The sequence below is a fragment of the Rhinatrema bivittatum genome, chromosome 8 (genome assembly GCF_901001135.1).
Source record: "Rhinatrema bivittatum chromosome 8, aRhiBiv1.1, whole genome shotgun sequence".
Lineage (NCBI taxonomy): Eukaryota > Metazoa > Chordata > Amphibia > Gymnophiona > Rhinatrematidae > Rhinatrema > Rhinatrema bivittatum.
Genome location: NC_042622.1, coordinates 208,504,435 through 208,510,434, shown reverse-complemented (window position 1 = coordinate 208,510,434; position 6,000 = coordinate 208,504,435).

The following is a 6,000-nucleotide window of genomic DNA, read 5'->3' as shown; positions in this document are numbered from 1 at the left end:
GTGTTTGTGTTTTATTTGTGACAGTGAAATTAGTGTACACTGTGATGGCAGTTCTAATGAGCCCTTTTCTGAAAGTGTTTTGTGGAATTAAGAGATCATTACAGAGCTCCCAAGTGTTCCACTCTCTGGAGAGAGACTTTACATTAGTCCAGGGTTTTTCACATCCACTCCTCATGCTTTGTGGTACCAATCCCACAATACACTGGGATGTAAGTTCAGAAAACAGGAATGGCTAAAAGTTTTCTGAAAGGAACTGGGTCACTTGGCAGCTCTGTTGTTCCCGGCCTGTACAACTGTGCTCCCTTCCATAGCAATTCTTTACAGCCATTCATCAGAGCTCCTCCTGCTGGTGCAGACTGGGAATTAAGATGCTTTGTGTTCCCTTACTACCAGGGCTTCATGCTGGGAGAGGTTGGATTTGTAGGAGCTGCATATTCTCCTTATCCAGCATTTCTGTCCCATTCCTTACATCACTTCCTGGCGGGACTGCAGGAGCCATGAGATCTCCCACAACCAGCATTCCTGCACCATTTCCTATCGTATCTTCTCCAGCCTCTCCCAGGGGAGAGGATGTAGGGAGTTGTGAGGGTAGTAATCTCCATGCCTTCTGTTAGGGATAGTAGCTGCCCCTTCATGCTGGTTATACCCCCATGCATCTTTTTCTTAATTTCCAACTCTAGCCTTTAGAGATCCTCAGTGTTTATCCCATGCCTTTTTAAATTTGCTTTCTGTTTTTGTCTTCACCACCTCTTCCGGAAAATGTTCCAAGCATCCACCACTCTATGAAAAAGTATTTTCTGACATTTCTGAGATACCCCTGCTGAAGTTTCATATTGTGATTCCTAGTTCTATCATTTGCTTTCCAATGGACAAGATTTGAGGAACATGCATCATTAAAACCTTTCAGGAAGCTGAAGGCCTATATAATCTCTTCCCTGCACCTCCTGTCTCCAGGGTGTACATATTTAGATCCATCATCCTCTCCTCATAAGTCTTCCAATACAGACTCCATACCATTTTGGTCACCCATCTCTGGACCACTTCCCAGCTGTTTCTATCCTTTTTGAGATATGGTCTTCAGAACTTTATACAGGCCCTCCAAGGACCAATATAAGGGCATTATCACCTTTTTCTTATTGTTATTCCTCTCTTTATGTAGCCCAGAATTCTTCTGGCTTTAGCTATTGCCTTGTCACACTGCTTTGCCATCTTCAGATTGCCAGACACTATCACCCCCTAAGTCCCTCTCCGAGTCCATGCACGTTAGTCTTTCATCCTCCATCACATACAGCTCTTTTGAATCAGTGCATACCAGATGTATGACTGCATTTCTTTGCATTGATTCCCAGCTGCCAAGTCTTCATCCATTCTTCAAGCTTTCTAAAATCACTTTTCATTCTCTCTACTCCTTCAGGTATGTCCTCTCTTGCAGATCTTAGCATCATCTGCAAATAGACAAACTTTACCTTATATCCCTTCCGCAATGTCGCTCACATAGATACTGAACAGAGCCGGTCCCAACACCGATCCTTGTGGTACTCACAACACAATTCTCTCTTCAAAGTAGGCTTCATTACCATTACATACTGTCTCCTATCAGTCAACCAGTTTGTGGTCCACTCCACTACATTGGCACTGAGTCCCAAGCTTCTCATTTTGTTGATATAAAGAGCTACTCCTCCTTTCCTGTTCTCTCTGTTCTTCCTAAATAAGTTATAGCCCTGGATGGCCATATCTCAGTCATGAGAGTCTGTCAACCATATCTCTGTAACAGCAACAATGTCCAAGTCCATCTCCACCATTGGGCCTACAGGTCTAGGATTTTATTGCCCAGACTATAAGTATTGGTGGTCATAGCTTTCCAAATTTCTCCCTTGGTTTGATGCTCTTCCTAGTCACCTTTTCTGCTTTTTTTTTTAGTTGATTTTATTTTCTCTTCCCACTTCTTGCATTGCTTGAAGATGACATGCCAAGTTTATTGGCCATCTCCTGCCATCCCCTCTTAGTTTAAATGCCTGATGATGTATAATCTAAATTTCATACTTAGCATCCTTTTTCCTATCAAGAACAAATGTAGACCATCCATACCATATAATCTTCTATTGCTCCATACACCCCCCCAGCATGTATAGAACCAGAAATTGAACTTCTCTATATGGAAGAGCCTTTCCATGAACAGGTAATACTTCTGAAAAGGCAATGGTCTATGCCATATGTCTAATCTTCTTCCCTAGGTTTTAGAAATCTTTCTGTGCTTCAAGGATACCATTGCTAGCAAGGTCATTGGTTCCAAATGGATAATAACATTGATATCAGAGTCTCTTCTTTCTTCTGTAATTACAATGACTATCTGGTTGGTATTTCTACTGGCTGAAGATCCTGGAAGGCATTTAACTCTTGTGTCCCAATCAAAATTATTTCCCAAATTGATACCTCTGATGACAGATTTTCCCAGGAGAAGAAGCTTTGTTTTATGTTATTTAATAATGTATAAGGGTTTCTGAGTATACGGGTTGACTAAATCCCTTTCAGAGATCACTTCATTTCCTATTGCTGGCGCTTCTTCGTTATCCAGTGCAGAAAAGGTATTATGTAAGGGTAATAGTGGGGAAAGTGGGTGTCTCTTAATTACAGACTGTATTTTGCCAGAGCCCACTATAATCCATTTATTCCTGGGTTTCTGAATCCTGGATGTGTGAATTCTCTGTGGGAGTGGGGGTTGGTATTCAGGATGCTGGACAATTGGGGAAATTAGGTGTCCTATAGTCACATGTCTTATTCTGCTAAAGCCCACTGTAAACTATTTATTCTTGTGTTTCTGAATCCTCTGTGGGAGATATGTGTGTCAGTTTAGTGAAATGCATGTGTCTGTGTAATGTCTGAGCACTTAAGTTGTTTGTGGTCCTGACTATTGCATGCTACCAATAATAAAGAAGGATTATTATAGCAGATGTAGGGATTACCAGATATAGGGAACTAAGGCATGACAGAATTTGTCTCATTGATTAATTTGAATTTGTTTTGCTTGTTATATTAGGCTTTAAATAACATATACATCTAATACTGATTTAAGAGGTATGCCCAGATTTACAGGAGCTGGGCCAGATATTCTGTATGTTGCAAGATAAGGGATCATCTTTGAAACCTGAACAATTCCTCTTTCAAATGTCAAACCTGTTTTTCATTGCAGATAGCTGAAATCAATTTGGGCAATCCTTAAATCTCCACATGATAGGCCTTGGGACAAAGGCAGCACAAATGTTACTGAATAAAAGACATTCTGCTAATAGTGATTAATATACAAGTTGTTAGATTGGTACTTAGGTCTCATATTACTAACTTAAGTTCTTGGAAAAACTATTTTAAAAAGAAAACACCCTAAGGGTGGGTGAGTGGGTGTGGTATAGCATGGAAGGCAGTAAATAAACACCTTTTGTGGATACCAGCCCTTTGTTTTAAATTAATAAACACAGTAATTGAAATACACAATAACAAGAATTCAAAAGACACTATCAAACTAGGACAAATCTATAAAGATTTCAGACTATTAAAAAATCACAGAACTGCAGAAGAAAAAGAACAACGTCAGCAAGAAATCAATCTATATTATGACTAGCAAATTAAAAATTAAACTTAACTGGCCACAAGCTCAGTGCATATGTGTGTCTCTATAGAGGCACCTGTAAGTAGTTCTTGATGACCCCTGGATAATTTTACTCTGATATTCAGTGGAAAGCAACCAGTTTTGTGTTCTGCTGAATATACTTGGATAAAGTACAAGTTATCCAGATAACTTTAGGTTTGCTCTTTGACATGAGAAGGCTTGCCCAGATAATGCTGAATGTTTTATTATTGTTATCTAGGTAAGCTAGCCCTGCTCTGGAACATCCCTGGTTCACCTCCACTTTATTCAGATACATTTTTTTATCCATGTTAAAACACAATTAGATAAATCAGTGGTGATTGGCACTGTAGGAAACTCAAATCCCAGTTTGGATAAGTCCTGAACGTAGCCAGCCACACTATTTGGGGTAGATTTTTAAACTTATGTGTGTGCATCCATGTGTGCAGGTGTGTTATAAATACGAGGGGCGTGCGCACATGCGTGGTGGATTTTAACATTCGAGCGCATGGGGGGCAAATTTTTAATTTACGTGCGGCGATGCAATGATCCCTTTTCCCAGTTCCCTACCTCTCTACCTAACCTCCCTTACCTTTTCCCTCTACTCCCCACTCTCTAAACCCTTTGTCCTACCTTTTTTTGTTTTTATTTTGCTGCTGGAGCAGTAGCAACATGCGTGTGCCGGTGACCCCTTCCCCAGTATAGCGGCAAATGGCTGCTGTACCGGCCACCTCCAGCCCCGCCCATGGACCGCCACTTTCATTTGTTCTGGCACTTCTGCGCATAACAGGATTTATGCGCATGGCTGGGTCCTGTGCGCGCCGCGTGCATCTTCAAAGAGGCCCAGCCACGCGCATAAGCCCCGTTTTCCACGCGCGCAACATTTAAAAAATCTACCTGTATTTGAATATGAACCTTAATATGTATCTCAGAGATCCAGTGGAAAGAGAATAACCAGTGGGGGCACCTTTATACCAGAATAAAAAATCTATCAAAATGACATGGAAGATCAAAGTGGTGAAGGGGTAGCACGATTTGTTAAGGCATAAAGTCGAGTAGGATAAAAATTCTGCAGGAAACAAACTACACTCCAGAATCAATGGAGTCTGTGTTCAAAAGTTCTGTCCAGCTAAATCTGGGGTTTTAAATATCCACACCCCCCCCCCCTCCCCCAAATTACCGGGCTAAAACTTACTTGGATGAAAAAGAGGCAGCAGAAGGATCTTCCAGAATGGGACTTCAACTTAGCTGGCTAATGCCAGTATTCAGGATATCTGCGTCATGGTCCAGAGCAGGTCTAAATGTTACTCAGATATGTTTACCCAGATAACTTTCAACCTACCCAGCTATATTAATCACATTTCCAGGTGAGTTAAAAACCAAAAACAGCACAGCAGTGACCTGATTTCCTCCCTTTCCCCTTCATTGTAAAAAATAAAAATAGTAATGGACTTTTCTGGCCTGAACACCCCTCCCCCCTTGCTTATGTATTCATTTATTCCTTCCACTGTTGTCCAGATTGGTCATCTTGACTGTCAGTAAATGGACCAAGCCCCACTGAGAGCTTGTCAGCCTGTCCAACCTAGAGAGCAATGTAATGAATAAATGAAGATGTCAGTGCTGTAACCTGCCCATTGTATTGGCATTTAACCTTCTCTGATGGCGTGAATATATAACAATTCCTCTTTCAAATGTCACACCTGCTTTTTCACTGTAGACAGCTGAAATCAAATTGGACAACTGTTGCAACTGTTGCTGCCCGACGTCTCCACTCCGCCCTCCTTACCTCTTTGGCGACTCCTTCCGCGGTTGATGAATGGCTGCCGCGGCGTCTGCCTGCTGTCCTCTCTGGCGTCTCCGGTCCGGCTTGGGCGCTGCATTCCGCCATGCTGTTCAGCTCCATAGGGGGTGCGCGCCACACAGCCCTGCTTCTTATTCTTTCTTTGGCGCGAACCTCAGGGGTGTCCCCCTGTGATGACATCATACATCCCAGATACAAAAGCCTACTCTGTTTGCTAGCTAATCAAGTTAGCAAGGGACTCCTTATGGATGGGATTCGCTCTCCGTACCTAGCTACTCTGCCTCTCCTTTATTGGACTTACTCTATCGGGGTACCCGCGCCTCGGGGCCTCTCTCTTTTCTTTCAGGTCGCTGTCTGGAACCGGTACTCGCTCCTCAAGGGCCCATGTTCCCGGACTCGCTGCCTGAGCTCACTTCTACTTGGAAGAAACCACTGCCTACACCATCAGTGAGTTACCATCTATATTCTCTCAGAGCTATTCCCTGGAAACAGGTACTCATAAGAACATAAGAACATAAGAAAATGCCATACTGGGTCAGACCAAGGGTCCATCAAGCCCAGCATCCTGTTTCCAACA